We start from the raw sequence: 25671 nt of genomic DNA, 5'->3' as shown, positions 1-25671 counted from the left end.
TTATAGAGACGGGGCAGAGTTGTGTTTTTATATATATAAAATATATATGTGTATTTATATATATAAATTTTGACTCATAATATCAATATTTGTAAGCATTTTTTTCTAATGTAAAGGTTCACCAGTGTGGGAAATGATGGGAGGGCTAGACAGTAATTATTTACTAACAGTCCAGGTTGAGATTCAAAAAGTCAAAGCTTTTAGAACTGTTAAAACACCAGTTGTTGACATCACGTCAAAATCTGCCAAGTGCCCTTAACATCCCACTGGGTTAAGTTTTCAGGCAGCCTGTTTCTGGCTTTGCCCGTGCGTGAGTTTTGAGTGTGATTGATGGAGGTGTGTCTGTGAGTGTGGTTGGTGAAATGACATTTCCCCCTATTTACTGATGACAATGCAAGGTCTAGGGGCTGGCTGGCACTCGCCTGGCGGCGCAGCGCACGGTCCCCCGAGAGCCCCAGCTGGGAGCCCGGGCTCGGTCCCCGGAGCCCGGGCTCGGTCCCCGGAGCCCGGGCTCGGTCCCCGGAGCCCGGGCTCGGTCCCCGGAGCCCGGGCTCGGTCCCCGGAGCCCGGGGGGTACCTGCGGTTGCTCTCCAGGGCTATGCCCTGGGCTTAGTTTCCCGCGGGTGCGGACCGGCGCTCTGAGGCCGGCACAAGCAGGCGAGGCCCCGCGGGGCGCTGGGGGCGGTGCAGGGGATGGAGGATACCCCGGAAGGGGCTTTGCTGGAGGCGGGAGCCGAGGGATGCTGGAGCCCCTGGGCTGCGGGAAGGGCGAGGCGCCACGGGGATGGGCTGGCAGAAGAAGGCGGCGGCCCTGGGCCCGGGGAGATCCGGCGCCCGGCCATGCCCCATCCGCAGCCTCCGGGCGGGCCCTGGGGGTGAGCCCCAGCCGCGGGGCGGGGGCTGCCGGCGGCGGAGCCGGGGAAAGGCCGGCTCGCCCTGCCCGCGCCGCGCTCTGCCCGCGGCGCCCATGGGGAGTCCGGACCGGCTGCGGGCCGAGCCCGGGCGCCCCCCGCGCTGGAGCAAACGGTCCTTCAAGCTCCGCTTCCAGCGCGCCGCGGCGCCCTGCACCTGGAGGCGGTGGGGCCTGAAAGGGGGCGGCCGAGAGCTGGGGCCAGGTGAGCAGAGGAGCTCCGCTCGCCCCTCCGTCCGTCCGTCCGTCCCTCTCTCTGTCTGTCTGTCCGTCCCTCGGCAGTGCCTGGCCTGCCGCTGCCTCACTGCCTTCCCCTGTCTGTCTCTCCGTCCTCCCCCCGCCCCAGGGTCTGTCTTCCCTTGTCTGACTGTCCTGCCCCAGAATCTCTCTTCCCTTTTCTGTCTGTCCTTCCCCCCACCCCAGGATCTGCCTTCCCTTGTCTGTCTGCCTTCCCCTGCCTCACTGCCTTCCCCTGCCTGTTTGTCTGTCCTCTCCCTGCCCCAGGATCTCTCTTCCCTTTTCTGTCTGTCCTTCCCCCTGCCCCAGGATCTGCCTTCCCTTGTCTGTCTGCCTTCCCCTGCCTGCCTGTCTGTCCTTCCCCCTGCCCCATGATCTGCCTAATCCTGTCTGTCCTCCCCCCTTCCCCAGGGTCTGTGTTCCCTTTTCTGTCTGTCCTTCCCTCTGCCCCTTGATCTGCCTGATCCTGTCTGTCCTTCCTCTGCCCCAGGATCTTCCTGACTCTGCCTCAGTGCCTTGCCCTGTCTGTTCCTCTCCCTGCCCCATGATCTGTCTTCCCCATCTGTCTGTCCTTCCCCCGCCCCAGTGCCTGTCCCTATATGGCTCAATCAATGTCTGTCCTTCCTTCTGTCCTAAGAGTAAGAGGACCTTTGTCCGTCTATCACTTTCCTGTACCTGTGTGTCCTTTCAGCGTCTGTTCATCCCTCTGTCTCTCACTCAGCATCTGCCCTTCCTTCTTCTTTCCTAGGATCTCTGTCCCCCTTTCACTCTTTTTGCCTTATTGGTGTCTGCCCTTTTCTCTGTCCCTGTGTCTGCAAGCAGCCCTGCAGTGTGACAGGGACTGGAGGTTATATGAGCTGTTCCCTTCTCTCAGTGCCACGTGTCTGATCTGGGCACTCTCCACGTTTCCATATGTTTTAGATCTGAAGAGAGTGGGAGGCAGCAGGGGGAGGAAAATCAAAAGAAAAGTCCCAGACTTTGCAGGGATTGGGGGGTGGGGGGATGCATGTGGACACTGAGCTATGGTTTGGTTTTAAATCCCTCTTGGAAGCTGATGTTGCTAAAGCACTCCCTGTCCTAAAACAGCCTGTAATCTGGGAGCTGTTCACGTTTGGGAAGTAACAGATTTAACCTTGTGCTTGGGGTGGAGGGATTTCAGACCATTGTTCGGTTTTAAATATATTTAGATCCAGAAGAAACCTCTAGCAACTAGCTGTCAGGCTGACAAATCCATTGCGATGTAGTATGAGTCTAAGCTATAAAGTATTATGGAATGATGGCAGCTGCTCTGGAATGAAGGCGGAATGGCGTGTTTATAATAAGTTGGGCTTTTGGCACCTGGACCCCCATTCTAAAATTCCTTCCCTCCCTCCCCCCACAAAAGAAATCATATGAGCCTCAAAGTTCATATGTTACATCTGGGCCGAATGTAGGGGCTTTCTCGCAAACCTGAAGTGACTCAGGTGAATGGTTTCTGAATTATGGCTCCATAAAAATCGAGGTTTCGGTTTGAAAGTCTTCTGACGTCTCTGTTACTGCCGTGCATCAAATCAGAGAAAAGAAGAGAGACAGACTTCAGCAGAGATCACAAGTCCAGGACCAACATTTAATTGATTAATGGCAAATGATCAAACTTGCTAACATTCCCGTTAGGATTGTCGCTTGGGAACTTAGGCTCCAGTGGGCTCACAGACGGGTGGTTGGAATCAACACTCATTAGAATAGCCTGGACATTGTGGGCAAATTCAGGGGTGGAGTTAGAGTGGGAGGCATTGTGCACATTACACAACATCCTCCCAATGGAGATCTGATGATCTGGGGAGAAGGCGTGGGGGAGACTCAGATGTGCAGACCTCTGGAGGGTGGTATATGGGGGAAGAGGGCATGCAGACATGGCAGGTGGGTTTGTAGCTCAGAGGTATGGAGAGGCTGCAAGAGGTTTAGGGCTTAGAAGCCGTTTTAATGGTGCTGGGTTGAAAAAACAGGCTGATCTGTAAAAGAGAGAGGGCAGTGTATAGCAGGGTGTCTCTGAGACTTTGGTCTGAAATAGCTCAAATTTGGTGACTTTCTGGGTACACTGCAAAAGACAGGGTCTCTGAAGAAGGCTGAGGTTGTGTTTCCAGGATGATTAAGGGCGTGGGTGGTTGGCAGTCTGAGTTCCTGTGGAAATGATTTTAATGCTGCTGAGGTTTAATTTAATTGTATTTATTATGTGATTAATTACATCAGGGCACCTAGGTGTCTTTATTATTTGAAACCCAAATAAAATAAAAATACTAGCCCTGCTTAGCTTTTCAGGTTTTTGGGGCAGGGCCAGTGTTTTTTGTTACATGTTATCCTCCCTTCTCTATACAACGTACCACTCATGGATCATCGGGGGGAAGTTCTTGCAAAACATTTTGATTTTGTCAAATCAGAGTTTTCTGATAGAAAACTGTTCCGCTGGAAATGTTTGGCCCTGCTCTAGTTATAACTATCCACTGTACCCCTACTGAGTTTGCTATCTTGGTACCCTTCCTATAAGCATTGTATTTTGGGTATAGCTTTTCACCCAGTGAAAAACATTCTTGTAGAATACTTGATTCCTTTCCCCCGCATATATCCTGTTAGTGTATTTGTAGATGACTACGTCTCCCCTTAGTCTCTCTTTTCTAGACCGGATGCGTTGTGAGATACATCATTTAGCTACCAGGATTTTCACTTCTGACAGGGAGTGTAATCAATGAATTTAGTTCACAAATTTTTACATGTAAAGTATTTTTAAATTTTAATTATTTTTTTTAAAAAGCAAAACTTTTCATGAACAATTGTCAACATTATCAATATTTTCTGAAATGTTTTGTGACATTTTTTATCTAGCTTTTTTCAACCTTTTAAAATAATTTTTAACTTTGTGTTAGAAGTCCATTTTTTAGTCAGACATACCAACCCGCAGTTTTGGAAAACAAATTTTGATAATGATTTTGAACATTATTTGAATAAAAGTGTTGATAAAAATATATAGATGAAAAAAAATAAGGGAAATTTTTTCAAAAGCCAGACAGGAATATTGATCCATGTTGACTTCTGTGCAATGGGAAAACTTTGAATTTTTTCTCAACATCTTTTTTTCCCCCTCGGTTTCTCAACTTAGTGAAGAGTCTGTGACTAGTACCTGCCCCACAGCCCCGAGGGAGAGTGAGTGACTTGTGGTGCTATCAAATGACCCCTCAAGAATGGCATAGACATGATTTGGAGGAGATTGAATACAACTTTCCTTACCTGGAAGGAAATGTTAGGTTGCCAGGGGAAAGGAGAAACAAAGGAAGGAGAATAAAGGGATCCTAAAGAAACTAGACATTGAAATAACCAACTCTGTAAAATTGTGTGTGGACCCTGAAAGGATGTTTCCATTAATCTCTTGTGTGTCACAGGCTCAACCCTCAGAGGTGTGTCAAATGCCCAGAATGAAGGACGCGGCTATGGTCAGCAGAGGATGCAGCATGACGTGCCATGGGCTAGGTTTCTTTGACAGGCCTTGAAGTTTCCTGCAACTTCCAGACTTGGCATTTCGGATCTCAATCATTTTTTAGTGCTAGGACTTCATCTCAGTGTGCTGGATGATGACACTGCGGTGTGAGGGCCACCTTTGCTGGTGAAGAGAGAGAGCTCAGAGGGGTAGGAGTATGTTCTGGAATGACCTGGCACTGGTGCTCCAGGGCTCAGTATGTCCATCCTTATTGAGGATATGGTATTCAGAAGCCATCGCTGCTCCCAAGTCAGACAGACCCCGTTCAAAGATTTTTGTGGGATTAGCCAATATCTTGTCTGCTTTGTGGCTATGCCTTTTTGTTTATCTTGGTAAACATGGACTCTGCTCCCTGACCATAGCCCAAGTTTGAAAAACACTGCCTTAGACTTGCAAACGACCCCCCACTATCCTGGGAACAATACACCAGTCTCAGCCTACCTCCCTCCCAACGTTCCCCCTCTTTATCATGCCCCAGGTGGGCTTCTTTTGTGGTCACCTGATTGCAAAGCACAATAACCACTTCCCACACCAGGCTATTTTGGCTGGTCAGCTGCAGTCCGATTGATACTGCAGGGCCCAGAGAGGTCTGAGATACTTGCTTCTTCATCGTCCCCTTGCCTCTGGTGGTCCCTTTGGGCTACTTTTGGCATGCAATTTCAGGGCCAGCTCACACTGAATTCAGTAGCAACCTCCCTTCCCCTTGATTTGAACAGGAGCAGGATCAAGCACTCTGGCTTTTGAAACAGATGAGTTTGGGGTGGCTGAGCTGGTTGCTTCCTGTCTCTGTTCAGTAGCTTGTCCCCCTTGCAGTGGCTGGAGACATTTGACTCTGGTTCAGCAGTGGCTGAATAATCCAGATTCCTTGGCTGAATTCCTGCTGTTTCGCTGAGATCTGTGGCTGCTGTTTCAATTGCCCTGTGCACTGGGAAAGACACAGGACCCTTGTTACATGAAATGAAATCCTATGAATGACGCTGTTGTATGTCTGTCTCTTCCCCCCGCCCACCTCTTTGGAAACTGGGGAATTAATTCTTGTCTTGACTAATTCCTGATGGAAGCAAATGGATGGGATCAAAATGCAAGTGCTGGGATTTCCAACATATTAAGACATGGCAGTGAGAGCTCAATGAAATACCCATCACCTGATGCCATCAAAATACCCTTGGCTTGGTAAGAGCGTAACTAGGCCTGCCTGGTGTATTTCTGCAGTTGTCAATACTGCTGAAGAATGAAACTGGTGCCTATTGAATTCAGATAGAATGGACCAAATTTATGCCTGGTTCCTGGAATCCTCTGGGACAGATTTGGGCCAACACTTTCAAAGAAACAGCAGTAAATAGTCCTTTCTTCTTCTGTTATTTGCTTTAGGGTCTGTGTTTGTGTCTTTGCTGTCTGGACAGCTTGTGAGGATCCTAGTGGCAATACATCCATGCCCAGCATGTGAGATCCTTGCGGTCGCAAAGTCTAATTCTTGCCCTTCTTTCCTTTGCTTTTGGGGAAGGAAATGTTACATCATTATTCTACAAAGCCAATGCGTATTGCAAAAACAAATCACTGTTGTGTGCTCTGAAAGCCACCTGTATCTGAAGGGTGTAAACCTCAAGGAGAAAGAGCAATCGTAAGGGGTGCCCAAGAGGTATGGCTACATTAGAAATGCTACAGTTGCAACTGTGCCACTGTAGCTCTGTAGTGTAGACACGTACGACACCAATGGAAGGGGTTCTTCCATTGCTGTAGTAAATCCACCCTTCCGAGAGGCAGTATCTAGGGGTGTCTATGCTGGTGCTTAGTTTGGCTTCATTACGTCACACAGGGTGTAAATGTTTTCATTGCCCTTAAATTAAGGTGACCTAATTTAGTAGTGTAGACCAGCCCTAAGGAAAAGGAAATGTAGGCTTTTCCTGACATTGAGATTTCTTAGGACTGGTCTCTGCTATAGAGTTACGTCAATCTAACTGTAAGCGTCTATACTAAAACATAGCTTCCACCCATTTAACTCGCCCACTAAACCAATCTAATAACTCCATCTCCACGAGACGCGTAGGGCTTAAGTCTATGTAGTAAAGGCAACGTGTATCAGTGTAGGCAGTGCGTGGCTTACATCGGGTGTTGCTGCTTTTCAGAAACTGTCCCACAGTGCCCCACACTTGCAGTTAAACTGGTGCAAGCTCTCCTGGTGAGGACGTGCACTGCCGACACAAGGAGTGTAGTGTGGATGTGTAAAACCAATTAAATTGCTGTGGTGGCTGTAGGTTGACATAACTTAGGTCGGCTTAATTTTGAAGTGTAGACTTGCCCTAAATTGTGGAGTAGTTTCTCAAGGGAAGCAAGGAAGCTCCAACATGTGAGCCATATAAAAGCTAGAGAGGAAGCATGATATGGTGTAATAGGGCAGGTTTCTCAACCTGTGGGTCGCAACCAAAACTGGGTTGCCAGAATGTGTCAGAGTATTGTGTGGGAGGCCTGGGGGGAGAGGGTGGGAAAGGAGGTTGGGCCCTGCCCCCAGGATGTGTGAGGACTTCGGTGGTGGGTTCAGAGCCTGCCCTGGACTCTGCTCACAGCAGTGGCTCCTGTGGCTCCGGTCCCATGGGGCTGGTTGGGTTTAGCATCCTGCTCCAGGTATTGGAACCTGTGTATGGGGTCACATCACCACTCAGGTTTGTCCCAGCTGTCCCTTTGTCATAATGTTGTGGGCTGGCCGGGCCAAATTTGAGTGAGTGGAGTGGAGTGGGGACAGAAACTGCCACTATGATTATGTTAATGTGCATATTAGACAGCATGGGTAAGATATATTTCATACGCCAGATGTTGGGTTTTGTACTACCATCATTTACTGGGTGGTGACGGGCCTCCAAGGTTTGCAAACAGGCCCTGAGCCCCAAACGTTTGAGAACCGCTGTGTTAGGGGACTGTCTGGGGCTGAGGAAAGCTGGCTCTTTCATTGACTTTCTGTGTAACCTGGGGCATGTCACTTAACCTCTTTGCCTCTGTTTTCTCTTCTGTGTGATGGGGCTGTTGATACTGACCAACTTTCCAGGAGAATGAATTAATGTTTGCCCAGAGCTTTGAACTCCTCAAAAGGAAGGTGAGGTAGAAGTGCAGAATGTTACTGTTGTAAAACTAGCCTGGATGAAGCTTGTCCTTCCCCACCCCCGGCAATGTCTACCAGTGCAGCACAGACCTCAGAGTCTGATGAGAGAGAGAAGCAGGGGAATGTATGTAGGGGAAGAACTTTCATGTGTATTCATGTGCCTGCTAGATATGGACAAGATTAGGACTGTGGCTATCAGTTAATTTCACATGAAAATATCAGGATCCCATTACCAAGCCCCTTGGTCCAAATATCCCCTCTGTAGTGGACTGTACTTTTAAGAGCCCCAGTAACTTTGTGTGTGATACCAAACCAGGCTCATTGCTCTCTTCGCTTATGAACAGTACCCCCGTTACCTGACTATTTGGCTACTTACATTTATCTGTGTGTCCCTTGCAATACAGACATATCCCTCTTGCTGTAACAAATGTCCCAGCCGTACTGCCATTGGCAGGTGTGGCGTGACGCATGTACATGGTGGTCACCTATAGTCCAGGTCCAGGGGTACTTGCAGCTTTGTTTGGGTGTCTTTGGCTTTATTGTAGATGCGCAAAAGTCCAAAGAATCACCACAATCAAAATTGGCGTCAGGGATTTTTGTAAATAAAAGCCAGCTTCAGCAAGGCTTGTGACTGGGACTATGGTGTGCAGTGGGGAGGGAGAAGGGTGAGATGTATGTTTGTGGCTGCAAATTAAGCAAGTTCCTAACAACTTCTCAGCAGTCAGATGCCTGAGGGGAAAGAAACAAATAGGGCACTTATTTGAGGGGTGAGGGGGGTGCAGCCTTAACAAGCAGTTGAGCCCTGATCCAGCTGTGCTTCCCTAGTGCTTGTGTTGACAACAGAGATTGTCTTGAAAACCTCTTTGTTCTGTGTTGGTAGCAAAATGTGAATGATAAACAGGAACAGTTGCATTACTTACCTAGTAAGCTAAGACCAAACATACATAGGTACATGGAACAGCTTAGCCCAGAACACCCACTTCTGGTTTTCTCATTCCCCCTGGCCAAGTTGTATATATACACCTGACTGAACATTTTGTAGTGTGTTTTGGTTTTGTCCCCATAATTGCAGGAGGAAAGGAGCCAGATAATGACAGTCCCAGGATTGGTGGGTGGTTTGTTTGTCGCAGACGCGTTCGTTTTGTTTTTGTTTAAAAGGGTGAGTGGCCAGATTGAGTGAAGATATGTTTCCCATGAATCTTCAGTTGTTTGTTTTGTTGATTTGTTTGTTTTGACATTTGTGTTTGGCAACCGTTTTATTTCGTGTGGAGGAATGTGTGTCTTGGCCAGAAGAGGGCACCTTTTCATGATCCGTTTCTAAGTGTGTTGTCAACTGGAAGGGAGACTGCATAGTGGGGTTCAAGGTGCAGGATATGTCTGTCCTCCTTTGAATACAGCTTGTCTTTAATTATATGGAAGCTGAAGGGCAATCATCAGTAGAAACTGTACAGAAACTCAGCAGCAGACCTTTCTGCAATGTTCAGATGATTTTGACAGTGGTTAGAACACAGGAGTGGGAGTCAGGACGCCTTCATTCTACTCCTGCCTCTGCTGCTACTGACTTACTGTGTGGCTTTGGGTAAATCACTTGCCCCCTCAGTTTCCCCATCTGTAAAGTGGAGATAACAACACTGATCTCCCTCCTAGAGAAGCTGGCAGCCTCAAATAATAATATTTGTAAAGTGCTGTGAGATCCTTAGTTGGAAAGCGTTTGTTTCAAAAACATTTTCTTGATTTCTCCAGGCATCTGATTATCTCTCTAGTCCTGCATGTAAGAGTTCTAAACACCTAGCCAGGACAGAGGAAATACTCTGCTAATGTTCATCATTCAGGATCATTTCTACACATAGAGAGATCGCCCCACACTGCAAGAGGGATCAGGAGGATGGGGCCTTCCTGCTCATTATAGTTTACATAGCTGACAGGTTGCTGCTAACTGGTCGTGTAAATGCCTTTGGCCTCCCTCAATGGAGTAGCACTTTGGCAGTGGCTGCAGATCCATTTCTGACCTGAGCAGGCTGTTGTTGCACAATGATAGGGTCCCTGAGGGGATCTTGGCTTTCCTATGAGAACATCAGCTGTTCTGTAACTTTTCATTAGGAATCTGGAGATTTCTCAGAGCCTGGTGCCCACCCTCACCTGACCACTCCATTTTATTAGTAACAGAGAGGGGCTCAAGTCACAGGATTAATTCCTAGATTCAGATTTGGAAGCCCCCCCTCTCACCTCAGAGCTCAGGGGTGTTTGAGTCTGGGGCTTTAGTCTGGCCAGCTGTATAATTCCAATCCCGATCTGGGTGTGGATTGTGAGCCAGCCCAAAGTTTAGGGGAGCCTCGACCCAGGGTTCTGATCCAAGCCTGTCTTTAATAATTACTGGTGCTCTGCATTTCACTAATGCCATTCTCCAGAGGATCTCAAAATGCTTTTAAAATATTACCTAAGCCTCACAGCTCCCTGGGAAGTAGGTCAGTGTGTCTGTCCCCATTTTACAGATGGGAAGCTGAGGCACAGAAAACTGAGATGACTTATCCAAGGCTACACAAAGAGTCAGTGGCAGATTTGGGGATCAATCATTAGTGTCTGATTCACAGTCCCCTGCTCTTACCACTACATCAAAACTGTGACAGTTGAGGGGAAGGCAACCCTCTTTAAACCCCACCATTTGCACCTTGTCCCTGCACAACCTGCCCATGGTAATGAGATATTGCTAACCACTGGTGCTGCCTCCTCAGTGTGAGGTCTGTAAACCCCAGCTGTGCTCTGGGTGCAGGGTATGGAGGTTAGCTGGGATTGGTTGGTGATGAGGCAGAAGGCAAACTAGAATCCAGCCTGCTGTGCTGCAGTGTGAGCAGCAGGAACTAGTTCCCCGAAAACGGTTTTACCCTCAGGCCTTTGCCATGCGGTATGCTGTGTACACACTAATCTTTGCAAATGGACTCAGAATTTCACCAGGTCCGGCTGTACCTGTACAGCTGCCTGCATCCGAATGCGTTCAGTCTGTGGCGTGTCTCTCAGCCCCACAAGCCTTTCGGAGAATCAGAGACTGGCAGGCTCTGTTAGGTCCCGTCTAGTCCATCTTCTCTGAAGCCGGAGCTAGATTATTCCTTAGACCTTGTCTACACTACAGGTGACTTTGGTATAACTTACATCGCTCGGGGGTGTGAATAATCCACACCCCGAGTGACGTAGGTTAAACCGACCTATGTGCTGGTGTGGACCGTGCCATGTGGGCGGGAGAGCTTCTCCCGCCAACATAGCTACTGCCTCTTGCGGAGGCAGGAGTTATGAAGCCGATAGGAGAGCTCTCTCCCGTCTTCTTAGTGCGGCTCCACCACAAGAGTTATAGGTGCTGTAATGGAGGTGTAGCCTTTTGCTAGAGCTTTGTCCTGTCTAGCTTTGACTATCCCAAGTTACGAGGTTCCCACCCCTCCCCCGGGAGACGATTCCACAGTCTTATGGCCTTTTCGGGACATTTTGCCTGGTATTCAGCCTAAAATGTCCTTTGTTCAATGGCACCTATCGCTTCTAGTGAGGGCCCATGGACTACTCTAAACAATTGCTCTCCCTCCTTGCTATTTACACCCTCCAAATTCACATTGATCTTTATGGTACTCAGCCCCACTCCTTTGCTGCTGCTGCTGACCCACGTTTGCTCTTTCTTTTCTTTTTCTCTCGTCCCCACCACTCCACCCCTTCCCTTCCTCCCTGCCGGTCTGTCCACCATGTCTGTGCCCAACACAGCACTTCCCTCTTCTGGGGAGCTGAAGGAATTCCAGCCATGTGCATTGTTGAGCCCCCGTCCCCGTGTGTGCTTCAAGCACACTGGCCTCCTTGTCTGAGCAGCAGTGCTGGCCAAGGCAGGGCCCTGGGGCTTGCCGCCGCTCCTCAGTAATGTGCTATGAACTATTAATATCTCCCTATGCGTGAGGCTTCTCAATGCCGCCCATTCATCAGTCAGGCTGGGAGGAGCATGTGGTGCACACTGTTTCCCCCTCTTTCTCCTCCCAGCATCTTGCCTCAGTAGCATCCCGGAGGTCGGCCTTTTTCAGTACAAACAGGAGTGGGTGTGTGTTGAACTGGCTGGTTTGGCACCTCCCCCCCTTGCTTCCTTTTTATAGTTCAGTGTCTCAGAGATATTTCCTGCCCCTCCACCCCCTTTGGTCCCTTTTTGAATGAGGACATGAGCGGAAAATGTTTGAAATCCTCCTCCGTGCTGAGCACTTTTTTCATTGGAGTTCGGAGCCTCTGGGCTCCTGGTGCTATTTGGATAGGAGAGTCTCAGCTTCCCCCGCGGCCCCAGAGGGAGGGGTGTGTGATGGCTGTTTCCAGAGCAATGTCTGTTGGGCAGCTAAAGTCACTTGGCCTTTGGGGTTGGCAGGCCCCGGAGCTGATGGGAGCAGGTGCCCATTTCAGCGCTCTTGTAGCTGGAGCTCATCAGGGCTTGGTAAGCGAACCCAAAAGGGCAGCCTGTCATGGGGGATGGTGTGTGTAAACCCTGCCCCTGGTGCATGTTGTGAGTACAGGAGTCAAATGCTGGTCAGCCATTCCCTAGTCCATCTCTGACATTCCACTGTCCTGCGACTTGGGATGCTGTGTGCGGTGCGGCTCTGAACTCTGAGTGGCAGCCAGGAACTCCTGAGTTCTAGACCTGGCTCTGGTCCTCCAACTCATGTTATATGGGAAAAGCAAATCCCTTAGTATTCAGAGAGGGAGGATGATCTTGTGGTTAAAGCACAGGGCTGGGAGCCAGGAGATCTGTGCTCTAATCCAAGCTCTGCTGCTAATTAGTTGTGTGGCCTTCACCTGGGAGTCTCTGTCTTTACCTAGTCATCTGAGCTGGGGATGGATTCCCTGTGGTTTTGCCACTGTCTGGGCACCTGTTTCTGCAGCATGTCATGGTGTGGAATTGCTGTGGCTGTCAGTGACCCTGGAAATGTAACAGCTGGTCTCCGCTATTTGTGCAGGCTCTGCTCACACACCTTGCACCAACTTGCTGTGCTGAACTGGGTGGCTGGGCATCTTGTTAGGGCCTCTTGGAGATTTGTTAATAGGAGCATGCTGTAGAGTTTGGGTGAATAAGAGTCTTGTTTTCTGAGCAGGAAAAGGCCTTTGTGGAAGAACCTTATAAAGGGCTCACTGCTGACCTTGGATATGGGGACAGAGCCAGTGCCGTGTATTGCCCGCTGGCATGTCTGATTAGCTCAGGTCTTTAGTGGTGACCACACCGAAGTCATTGCAAGCACTGGGTGTGTCATTTCAATCCTCCAGATAAAGGGACATGTCAGCAAGGTCTGAGATGAGTTGAATGACTGTAACAGGGTGTGACCCTCAGCGAGATTGCAGCCCTGTAATTCAGTGCCTTGTATTCATTCAGTCTTTCTGTTTTCAGTTCAGAGGCAGATTTGTTGACACCTGACTAGCCAGGGGGCTCACAAAATGGAGGACTGGGAAGCCCTTTGCAGATGTGTATTTTTGTCACTCCCAGGTCACTCTGCTTGAGGGAATAATAACTCCAGTAATACCTAGCATGTTTCAGTCTTCACACATTCTGCACATACTGTCAGCCCTTACAGCCATGCCTGTTGTTGTATTAGGGCCTACAGAACGTAGAGCAGATGCTCTGTGAAAGGCTTGGAGCATTCACATGTATAGAGGAGCAGGTGGGTGTGTAGTGGGGCTATAGCATGGTGTTTAGTTTTAATGGGTCCTGCTGCTCTGCTGGCTCCGGTGTCAGCACCGGGAGGCTTTCCTGAAGAAGCGCATTTTGAGAACAGGAGGCGGGCTCGTTCCCAACCTCCCAAGCTGTGGAACAGTGCAGATCTTTGCAGGCCTGTCACTGCTCACAGCACCCTGAGGAGGTGTGGCAGCAGCATATTAGAGATGGAGAAAATGGGGCAGAGTGAGAGTCATCGCCAAGGGGGCCGATGTCACACCGGGATCAGAACTCAGGGGTTCTTGTATTCAGGCCACATCTCTTTCTGCTGATGCCCCTGCAGGATGCTTTGGTGCTCAGAGTCTCCTTCAGATAACCCATATTTTCTTTATATTCCAATAATTGCTTCCCACCCCCATAGATAAATATCCCCTTCTCTGCAGAGACAGCCCCTTTGTGCTGAGAGGAAGCAGCAGTGACTGAATATCCTCCAGGAGTCCACAGTGTCCACCAACAGGAACCACCAGCCCCTCCTTCCCACCTCCATACCCATGGTCTGTGGCCAGTAAGGGGATCCATCGCCCAAAGCTATACAAACACTTTAGTGTCAACAACAGCTGCATGTAGGGGACTTGTTGCTCAGCAAGCCCCCTTGTCACTGTGAGACAAGATCTGCATGAATACAGGCTTCCCCTGGACTGGGTGGATGTGAGGGGTAGGGGGGAGGGTGAGGGGAGGCAGGTTATGAAAGCGGTTTTAGAGAGCATGGTTACTTCCCACTTCCTCCGACCTGGAAAGGCGCAGAGCAGGCTGGGGTCTCGGGAAGAGGCTGGGGTGGCTGACGGAAAGCTTGGGGTTGGGGACGAGGCTGTGGTTGGGGGAGGCTGGAGAGGGCTATGTGTCAAGAGTTCAGCAAAGCCAGCTGAAACTGGGTGGTTAAAACTCTGGGCACTTTGGGGCACTTAGGTAAGCCCTCAGTGTCGCTGTCAATAATTCCAGGGTGGTTTCTTGACCTGGACCTTTCCTTGTTGTTCTGACCAGGGTACTCCTCTCTGCAGAATCCCTTCATTGTCTGTCTGTCTCTCCCTGCTTTGAGTCTGTGCTCCTCATCATCACTGTCAAGGCTCGCCGTGATGCTGCCCTTATTCCATTTGTGCTGTCATCTCCCGCAGTCACACTCTACACTCCTGCTCTCAGCTCTGCACCTTCCACCATCCTGCCCCTGGCATCTGGCACAGCTTCCCACTTGCCATGGAACAAGCCCCCTCCCCCACCCACATCCCTCCTTAAATGGCATTTCTTCTTCATAGCCTCCCGCATGGCTCCCCAGCACCAACTGCTGACACTTTACATTTTGCATTGTATTTGAATTGGAGTTGGGAGCCTCTCTTCTTGCAAGACCCAGGCTGGGATTTAGGGAGTCCTTGTGCTCTTACACTAGGCTGCACAGGCTGTACATCTAGTCTGTAATCTAGAGAACCGGAGAGAACCAGGGTCTGTCTGTCTGTCTGTCCAGCAGCTTGGATAGAGTTCCCAGCACAGGGTAACCCCAGGCGTCTTTGTGCCCTGGGAGGTGCAAGGGCTCCTCTGTATTACTGCTGTCAAGCCTCTCCCTCCTGGAGGGCACACAGCACAAGAACAAATACCAAGCCAAGAAAATTCATCTGTGACCAGAGTGTTGCAGAGAATAAAAAAAACACACACAACTTGAATGCAGCTTCCTTGGCTCTGTCTTGCCTCTCTGGAATCCCTTTCCAGGGTACCTGTTATGGTTGATAAGGGGGAGTTAGGTACCGGTCTATCTTCAGTCCAAGGAATATCCAGGGGCTCAGTTTTGGAAGGGAAAAGGGAGTGAGCCACATTTATGTATCAACCAGGCCGGAGCCATTGGGAGGTTGCAGCTGTCCCATTCCTGCTGCTAATTTTCCTAAAGCTATGGAGTTCTCCTAGCCTCTCTCATGTTTCCAAGTGTCCATTTCCACCAAGTAGGGACAGGATCCAGAAGCAAATCTTGGCACGGGGCTGGAGGGGGTCTACAGTTGTTGCTGCCATTTTTCAGATGGATGGGGGAAGGAGGGTCATAGAATGAATGCTTGTTTGAGAATACAAAGCCAGAACCTGCACAGTGTTAAGTAGCAGTGCGGGTAGGTGCCAGTCTCTCTGGGATATAATAATGACACAAATCGGTGATTTGACACCTGCCTTGGGCGGCTCCCATTCTACATTACAAAGCTACTCGTGGCCTTGCTGGCGAGAGGGATTAAGAGCCTTGTCGGGATGTTTGTTGTTGCTTGTTGACATATCAGATACCCAGAACTCACGGTTACAGCAGCACTAGGATCTGGTCTCTGGGGCACACCGGACAGTTTGCGGAGCTGCTTTTGCATTTGCACTGAGCTTGTTTTACTTGTGCTTGGCGAGTGAGATTGGAGGCTCTCCCCTCTTTGAACCTCCTTCCCACTCCATGTGGCTAATTAAAACTTAGGGTTCGAGACGGGTCATGCTGCAAAGTTGGGGTTTGGATTGGAACTGTCCCAAGTTTTGGATCCGGTACATTGATTTGGCCCAGTTGTAATGACATCTAGGTATCTCATTGAGCTCATGCTCTTGCTTTCTACCTCTGGAGACCTGCATTTGTATTTGTCTTAGACCTCAGGTGTAAAAAGACTGACAATCTCACAGCACAGCTGATGTGTTCACGTGACAGCCCAGTCATGGAGTCTGGTAGTGTTCGAGACCATTAGCAGCCTCTGCTGAGGACAAAACCTTGGACTTGAGTACCTGGGTGTGCTGGTGCTCAGGACTGAGGTGCATCAGCAGAGTTTCAGCCTATTGTGTGAGCCCCAGTGCTAGAATAATGGGGTGGCGGGCTGTGGGGTAGAAGTGAGGGGCATTGGCAGAGCTGTGCGAAGGGAGCCCAGTGCTGGAATAATAGGGGGTTCTATAGGCCAGAAGTGAGAGGCATTGGGAGGGAAGCTTCTGCAGTACTTGCCTTTGTTATGCCTGCCTACAGCCAATGTCTGCATTCAGTGTGCGAGCTATTTGGATGATCTGTTTTACCACCAGTGGAGTGTGAATATCTGGCAGTATGTTTCCTTCCTCATCTGCTGTAATTAATCTTTAGTTTAGAGTAAATAGATATGCTGGGCACTCCTCTGGTGCTGGAAGTACTTGGGAGATGACTTTTTGAAGTTCATTCTCTCTTCTGTGCGTGTGGGATCATCTGAAAGCAAATGCTGTGAAAGAAAGGGGCTGCTTTATGATTGGCTAAATGGGGGGAAAAAAAAGCCTCTTGAAAAAATCTTTCCAGAGGGCCCAGCTGGTTTTACTTTTCAGTGATTGGCCACGGCAGTGGAGGGCGGACACAGCCACTGCTCAAGGACCTAGGGTCTGGCCACCTGAGCGTGAAACTTACTTACACTGACAATAGCTAAGGAGCAGCAGCGCCTAAGCTAGCAAAAAAAATCCGTGCGTGTGTGTGTGTGTTTAAATCTATAACTTATTCAACTTCATTTTGTCATCTTCCTACTGCAATAAAGAAAGTGATTGAACAGTTAAAGGATTCTCACCATTGAGTTGCTTGCTCGTCAGTTTTTCTGTTAGCTGATATTAGGCAGCTGTTCCCCACGGAGTGTGTTTGAGCTGAAGGAGACACGACACAACCTCAAGGTAAATCAAATACATGGATTTCAGCAATTGCTTGGTGCCTTGTCTTGGTTCTGCTCTCTCTATGCCTCTGTGTGTTGTGTGTGAGATGTGAATTATTTTGTAAGGCAGCATGTGTCAATCATCTGTTACATGTAATAGCAGATAATGCTCTTCACGGAACAATGCCAAGTGAATTTGTCTCCAGGAATAGCGAGGGGCTGTCAGCTTGAGTATTTGTTGTTCCATAACTGATATTTAAGGGACATTCATGTCCAAATAACTTGATTGACGGTGTTAGTATTGGGCTGTTGTTGTTGCACAGGGGAAGGAAAGAGAATCTCTGAGCTGCTACAGAGGTTTCCTGCCATACTCGACCTGTTACTGAATTTTGGATTTCCCAGGCTGAGTCACGGCAAAGTGTGTTGGACTAGAGGGCACATTTTCATTCTCACCGCTACGGTGTGTGCTTAACTTGGAGTTTGCAGGTTCCATGTGTGCAAGGCTTTTTGATTTGTCATGCAGTTGATCTTTTCAGTCACAGCAAACCAATCCCTAAAATGAGAAATCCCAGCGTGAAGTGGATGTGCTGGTTGTCTAATTGGGGCTACATGGATTTTTCTCTGGGTACTGCCTCACCCATCCTTTGGCTGGGACCGGCACAGCTATTTTGGTTGGGGTTCGATTGGTGACTGAAAACGCACAGATTTAGGCTCTGATCTAAAGTCCAGTGAAGTTAATGGAAAGATTCCATTGCCTTCACTGGGCTTTGGATCAGGCCCTTAGACTGAAGCGAAGGAGCAAAAAACCTAAGCTCCACATCCTGACTTCCAAACCTGCATACTTTTAAATCCTTTGTTGGAGACCACTGTGTGCTGGGTAGAGGCTGATCTCTGTGTGATCTCTGTGTCACCATTCTGTTGTAGTCTGTAATGTAATGATGATAAACTTAGCTCTCAAAGCACTTTACAAAGGAGGTTTCTGTGGTGGGGTTTCCAGGGCTGATTAATGCATACGCTTCTTGGAATGTCCCAATTCCATCCCATGCTAATGTTCCTCATCATGTTTGGTTTTGTAATGTATTTTTCTACAGTGGCTTTTAAAATACTGTTCTTATACTCAGGTGTAAATTGTTACATTTTAATTCAAGTGTGATTAATTTATATTGAAATATTGCTGAAAAACACAGAAATTGTCTTCATTCCTCTGTGCCCACATATGTCAGCAGTGACTGCCCCGGTTTAAGGTGGGGTATATAAAGAATATGGGCCCAACTGAATTCTAGTTGAAATCCATGGAAGTCTTTCCATTGACTTCAGCAGGAGTTGGATTAGACCCTTATACCTAAGTGAACTTGTTGTTTTTTGTAATGAGATAGAAGTCAGATACAAATACAAAGCAGATAAAAAACACAGATAAACTACATATATATTTAATGTGCCTTCACTTCCTTGAATAAACTCTTTTAATATAAATTTAAAATGCCTACTGCATATGATTTTATTAACTATTCTCTCTCCACTTTGTCCTGAATAACCAAACCTGAGCACAGGGCAGAATCTGTATGTGGTTTAGTTTTATAAACGAACAAAAGTGACTGTGGTTAAATGAAAAGGGTGCTAAGATCCTTTCACTGTTTCCCTTTGATTGTTGCACCATTTAAAGTCAACGCTGAGATTCTGAAAATGGATTTTAAGAAGAGAAAATGTTGAAGGAAGGGTGAAGGCAGGGTGCCTTTTGCCCAAGAATTATGGCAGCACTCCCGGAGTCTGCTGTGTGCCCTGCTGGTGAAAGGACAGGGCTAAGAGGCTAATCTGGACTGAGCTATTGCCTGGAGATATTAGGGGGCAGGTCACTTGACCTCTTTGTACCTAAGGCTATGTCTATAGGTCAACTTACAGACACTGCATTAATTACTGCGGTGGCTGATGTCCACACCACCCTCCCTCATAGAATCATAGAATATCAGGGTTGGAAGGGACCTCAGGAGGTCATCTAGTCCAACCCCTACTCAAATAGGACACAATCCTTTCTGTCAGTGGTGTGTGTCCTCACCAGGAGCATTCCACCAACTGAAGAGGGGCAGTGTGGGAAACTGAGAGCCAAGGCTCTCAGCTTCATGCAGCTCCCCACTGGGAGCCCAGATGTCCCTTTGGGCTTCTTGCCTCCACGCTTTCAGCCATGAGCAGGACGGGGAGCTGCCTGGAGCTTCTTACCTGTGGTGGGGAGATCCACATCGGGGGTCCAGTTGGCCGCCGTGCTCCTGACGAGCAGGGAGCCGGGACCATGGGGGGCAGCAGGGCTCCCAGTGCGGAGCATGTAGCCAGGGCGGCAGCCTAAGCCGGGAGCCTTGATGGCAGCCTGGCTTGGAGCGGAGAACGGGCAGCAGCCAGGGAGCTGGCTCTCTTGTTAATGTCACAGCTACAGCAGAGCCTGGAAATCGACAAGAATGACTGCCAACAACCGATGTAAGGAATGCAGTGTAGACACTGCGTCACGCTAACTACACAGACGTAAGCCCTGCTCCTCTCGTTGAGGTGGGTTTATTATGTTGGCATAGCATGAGAATTACATCAGCAGGAAGAGCATTTCAGTGGGTACACCTCGACTGTTTTGTCAACAAAACTGTGTAGTGTAGACAAGGCCTTAGTGAATCCAGATGGGAAAGTAGGTAAAAAGCAGAAACTTTGCTGAAAGCCATTTGTTATCTATCCTGTGGGGAGCAATAAACTACCCCTTGCCCAGACAGGGAGGAGACTGATTCCCCCCTCTCCACATAAGCCATTTATTTCCAAAAGAGCCTGGTGGAGCTTGCTAGTAGACAGAGAGTGGAATAATTGCACGTGCAGTTTCTATGGATGGATGGATGTTGGGATAACTTATCTATCTGAAGGTAGGCAGTGGCTGTTGACCGTGGCATTGCTAAGGCAGTAAATGCCATCAATACCAAGTATGCAGTGTAGTTGTAGCTGTGGTACTCCCAAGATATTAGACAAGGTGGGTGAGGTAATGTCTTTTAATGGACCAACAAAATATATTACCTCCCACACTTCATCAATACCGAGGTCTGTTACTGTGTCTGGATGGTGCTCCACTGATGTTTCCAGGAGTTTATAGGTGCCTTCTGTGTATGGGAGCATGTTTTGTTTTTTTTTTACTCCAGGGATTGTGTCCCACTGTCTTCATTAATTCATTTGGCAGCAGAGGAGTTCTGTCTTCAGCCCCCCTGAGTTGATAAATAAAGGCCCAGGGGTCTACCTCTCTTGCCTGCAGGATCATGGGTGAAACATGCCACCCTCCAGGTGTGAAAGCAGAGCTCAGATTAGTGCAGCGCCAAGAACCATGGCACATGCGCTCAGAAGTCTTGGTGCCACACACAAGTGAGTGCAGTGGCAGTGAGGACACAGCTGTTTGAGAGTTATTTCACAGTGTGGCTGCACTCACTTGAGCTTGGCTAACTCGCTAGCACAGGGGTCGGCAACCTTCAGCCCTCAGCCCATCAGGATAGTCCAAAGGCGGGCCGTGAGACATTTTGTTTATGTTGACTGTTCGGAGGCACGGCCCCCCGCAGCTCCAAGTGACCAGAAACGGCAAATCGATTTGGATTTAGCAGCGATGCAAGAGGCATGCTGGAGTGTCGAAGGAGCCTTTCCAGAGGTCTAATGGCCGGGGGTTAATGCTAGAGCTGCGAAGGCATTAATTAACCTTTGTGTCCAGCTCCAGCACAGTCTCTGGTGACAAATGTTGGCAGCAGAGTGAGGCCACATTCCGATAAAGCCAGGGTCCCCAGACTCAGTTAATGATTGAGTCACAATAACCCTCCTTGTGCTGAGTCTCTCTGAAAGTCACCTCCAGATAATTATATTAACTTTTCTAGGCTGTAGGAGCTGGGTGCAGAGATTTAAAGAGACAGGGTCTTTTTCTTTCTATGCACTTTCAACATGAAACTCTGTCATATGTATGAGGTAGTAAATACAGAGCCAGGGCCTCATTTGTTCTTAATTTTGTATTCATTTACCACAATTGTGGATGTGAAAATTGGTGGACTGCATTTGCATTTTACAATCTACAACTCCCAGACTTGCATGGAAGACTGAAGTTACTGCAGGTAAATCAGGCATTTACTTGTGTTTACACTTTTTCATGCACCTTTTTAAAACTTAGGCCTTACCAAGCTAGTTGCCTGCTTTCCTGTGCAGGTCTCCATTTCCACAGTCTTTTGCATCCTGTAAGAGTAGCTTGTGGATAGTTTAAAGTGTCCTAGGTTTCCAGCAGGACACATTAGTGATGTAGAATCCTTGAGTTGCAATGTCAATGTCACGGTGACACAGGTGCTGCTATGTGCTGGTCTGCAGGTAGAAAGCCAGAGCTCCTACTTGGGCTTCCACCCTCCTCCTGTTCATTCTCATTTTCCCCGTTCCCCCCCATATTCCTGCTCCGTCTACTCTTGGCTTGCCAGCAAAACGGCAAAGACAGTAACTTCATTGACATACAGTTTGGATCCACTCATTTGTTTTTCTGAGGGTGATGATTTTTCTAATCATGTCTGCTCTGATGTAACCCCACAGCCAATCCATGCGAGTCAGTGGAGGGCCTCTGAACTTGCACCAGAGTAACCAGACTCTGGCTCAGTCCCCAGAGGGTTCTAAACATTGTGTTCTTTACTGGTTTCTGCACATATCTCAGGCATGTGTCTCTTCGCCTCTGATTCTGCCCCTCTTCCCATCGCAAGGTGAATGCTGCCCAGCTGCCAGTTAATAAGTGACACATTACCCTTGCAGCGTGTGCCATGAACATTTATCGAACGTACAGCAACGGCCCTGTTTAACTAGCCATTTTAAAGATTCCTTATCAGAAAAGGGTGCTTGCCATCCGGTGCCGGTAACAAGCTGAATAAGTGGAGGGAAATATTAACGGACAGATCTGGAAAGAGCCTTGTTGAACAAAACAGTTTGTGTGACCTTTCATAATCTGGCAGATAAGGTTCCAAAGGGCCAGGTGGCTTCACACCGCGCCGCTCCTAGGCTTGATGCCAGTTTAAGGTTCTTACCTATTAATAAAATCACCCATGTTTAGGGACCCTGTTCCCTTGCTTTTCCTGGGTTTTATCATGGATCTGAGAACTCTTTGTCCATGTCACAAAACCAGCATACGTTTGCCAGTGCCAATTCAAGGGCAGTTCAGGAATGAAAGATCAGGTGGTTACGGCACATTGGCTGAGCTGTGTGTAGGAGGTGGGAACTGAACCTCAGGGAATGCTGCAGGTCAGGCTGGAGGTGCGGTGCTAGACCAGTCTAGGGCCGGTGTCTGTAATAGCAGGGCTGAAAGGGATCTTTGGCAGGGCTGTGCAAGGTCGTCCAATTCTGGCACTGCAGGGGAAGGGTGCAGGGAAGTATTGAAGCACACGTGTGTGTGGTGGGGGGAGGGGGCCAGCTGCAGGTCAGGACTGAGGTGCATTGGCAGAGTTGCATGGGGAGCACTTGCTCAACCTCTGCCTGTGCTTTGCTTGGTCTAGAGTGCTATCTGGTTTCCATGAACTCTGACAAAACAAATGCCATTTCTCCTAGGATGTTGACCCTCTGTGGAACTGGGGATGACTCTTTGAGAACACACACCTAGGAAGCCAGAAGCATAAAGTTTGCTCTTCCAGGCTTGTTCCTGCAAAATATTGAAAGGAGGGGCAGTTTTCTGGGCATTTCCCTCCATTCCTTCCCATTTTGTGTCCTCAGCTTCAAAGTGGGGTGATCTAGTTAAATGGGATGTCCTGAGGTGGTGAATAAAGGGGAGGAAGTCACAACGGCCAGGCACTCAATTCCTAAACAGTGTACATGAATGTTACGTTTCAGTGGGCGCCTACAGCTGCCGCTGCTGGAGCTGTCTGAAGGATTTTGAACATCTGGACATCTTTTCCAAGGACCCTATACAGGATGCGAGCCATACTCTGCTTAATTGGGACCAGAAACTGAGCAGCTTCTTCCAGGATGCTGTACCAATAGATCTGCTGAGTGAAGGGTGGGTCTGGGGATTTCCTGCCATTTATCTCAACAAGTGAAAAGCATTTGACTGCAAAATGTGTGCAGGATTAGGAAACAGCTTTCTCTGTCTTCTTTAGCCATAGTCTTACTGCATCCCTCTGGAGCAGTCACTGATAAATGCATTCATGGCTTCTAGGATGGAAGCTTTAAGCAGTGTTTAAAGGAAAATGCATATTCTCTCAATAGTATGTTTAGCCCCCAGTGTCTGTGAATTACTTCCTGATATGCTAATGGGAATAGTGTATGCACATACACCTCTGGAGTGTGTGTGTGGGGGGGATTCTACAGATCTGCAGATCAATGAAATTGCATATATTTTGCATGCAAATATAGAATTTTTCGCATAAAATTTGCAGGAATTCATTGATTCTGATTGAGGGTGAAATGATCACACTACAGCTTTTGAATGTGTTTCTTTTTCTCATGTGCAGTTCAAAGTGGTCAGATTCCCTCCTCGCTTCTTCTCAGAACAGCAACAAAGTATTGCTCCTTCTCTCCTTTTCGCTTTGGGGTGAATGTCATTGCTCATTTTTATGGAAAGCAACACCAACTTCAAAGCAATAGATTTGCAAAGCTGGGGGGTGATGTCCCAGAGCTGCATGTGTCTGTTGCAGCCTGGGGATTGTGAAAGGATGGAGCAGAAGGAGTATAAGTAATTCTCTTTCACCCACAGGAGAGCAGCTTTCCTGTAAGGATCAGGGTCTCATCTCAGATAATGACAAGATTGTGTCATTGACGTTTGAGGGCACAGGAAGCATTGAGCTTCCCTTAGGAAGAGGCCATTGCAGGAAATAACTCCTGATAACGTCTTAGTGTCTCACCTGGAGAATCATTCCTGAGACACCGGTTTGATCAGGCAGGAGGGACGGAGTGTGTGGGGCGTGCAGAGAGAGAGAATGTTGAAGGAAAAAACGTACTGAAGAAAATGAGGCTTTGTTTCAGTGTTTTTGTTTAGAAAGAGTTTTGGGAGGGGGACTCGGTCAGTCTAGGTGGAGCAAGAAGATAAAATGCTCTGTAGGGCTAATGTGTGGAGATACCTCCACCTAAGTGGGCCAGTGCCTCTGTGCTGTGTGGTACCCAGTGATGAGCTGGAGCCGGGTTTGCACTGGTTTGCTAGAACCGGTTGTTAAATTTAGAAGCCTTTTTAGAACCGGTTGTTCCATGAGGGACAACCGGTTCTAAAAGGGCTTCTAAATTTAACTGGCCAAAAGTGGCACCTTAGGCAGAGCACCCACCGGCAGCTCCCCGCCCCACCCCCGGCCCCAGCTCAACTCCGTTCCGCCTCCTCCCCTGAATGCACCTCCCCGCTCTGCTTCTACGCCCCCCCTCCCGCCCCGCGTTCCACGAATCAGCTGTTCATGCAGGAAGCTGGGGCAGGCTGAGAAGCAGGCCGCGGCTTCCCGCTCAGGCCCAGGTAGGTGGAGCGGAGGTGAGCTGGGGCAGGGGGGCGCGAGGAGGGCCGCCCATGCCACAGCAGGTAACCCGGGGGGGGGCAAGCAGGGGAACCGCTCCCCATCCCAGCTCACCTCCGCCACCCTCAGCCTGAGCGGGAAGCCGCGGCCTGCTTCTCAGCCCTCCCAGGCTTCCCACCGAACAGCTGATTCGCGGGAAGCCAGGGGTGGGGGCGCGGAGAAGCAGAGAGGGGTGGTGCGTTCAGGGGATGAGGCGGAGTGGAGGTGAGGTTTGCTGGGGCCGGGAGCTGCCGGTGGGTGCTCTGCACCCACCAAATTTTCCCTGTGGGTGCTCCATCCCCGGAGCACCCAGGGAGTCGGTGCCTAAGGTGCCACTTTTGATGTGATCAGTGGGGGAGCGGCTGCTCCCCCTGCTCCCCCCCAGCTATGCTCCCCTGCCCCTAGGAGCCAGAGGGACCTGCCGGATGCTTCCTGGGAGCTGACCCAGGTAAGGACCTCTGGGACTCCCCACCTTGCTCCCCGGCAGGTGCCTCTGGCTCTTAGGGGTGGGGTGGGCACCCACTACAGTGGCCCACGAGACCCTTCTGCCCGGTTCTGGGGGCAGTCAGGGGACAGGGGAGGGGGGTGGATGAGGCAGGGGTCCTGGGGGGGGACATCAAAGAATGTGGGGGGTTGAATGGGGCAGGAGTCCCGGGGGGAGGGGGTGGGTAACAACCCACTTACGGGGTGAGGAGGGAACCCGTTGTTAAGATTTTGGCAGCTCATCACTGGTGGTACCTCTATGTAATGGAACTGTGTGTGCTGAGAGGTGGCAGTTCTTGGATTGTTTGGAAGCCAGGTGTGAAGAAAGCAGCTGGGGTTCATTCTTTCCCTGTGTTGCACCCTCAGTGACCTCAATGACGGTGTGGGGCGGAATGACTCATTTAACCTTCCCTTGGAAGGCAAAACACTGGAGAGGAGTGGGAGGGTCACAAGGCCAGACCTAGACACTGATGCATTGTGGTTGGTGACTCAAAGTTCACTTGACCCTCTTGGTGCCTGTCTTACTTCATCTGTGTAATTGGGTTAAAGCAGAACCTCTGGGTAATGAGATCCTGCATCTGCGTTTAATTTTCCTAGGTAAATAATAACCCTCCCCTCAAAGTTTGTCTTTAAGAGTCTCCTTAATGTTCCCTTT

At 49.1% G+C, this 25671-nt stretch overlaps 1 protein-coding gene across 3 annotated transcripts in view; it reads left to right on the top strand.

Annotated features, from left to right (window-relative positions):
- STARD8 (StAR related lipid transfer domain containing 8) overlaps positions 1-25671 on the top strand; it is a 142132-nt gene that overhangs the window by 44758 nt on the left and 71703 nt on the right. The window contains exon 1 of one of the 3 annotated variants that reach the window (XM_073360983.1): positions 1021-1115. The exons of 1 other annotated variant lie outside the window; for it this stretch is intronic. The gene's annotated coding sequence lies outside the window, so the exon portion shown is untranslated. Of the gene's footprint in view, positions 1-1020; positions 1116-17050; positions 17072-25671 lie in introns of those variants that run through there. One more of the 3 variants, XM_073360989.1, reaches the window with a different exon arrangement.

Source organism: Lepidochelys kempii, chromosome 9, assembly GCF_965140265.1.
Source record: "Lepidochelys kempii isolate rLepKem1 chromosome 9, rLepKem1.hap2, whole genome shotgun sequence".
In the NCBI taxonomy this organism is placed as follows: Eukaryota; Metazoa; Chordata; order Testudines; family Cheloniidae; genus Lepidochelys; species Lepidochelys kempii.
Note: the sequence above shows the minus strand (reverse complement) of the source record. Positions and strands in the feature narration are given on the sequence as shown.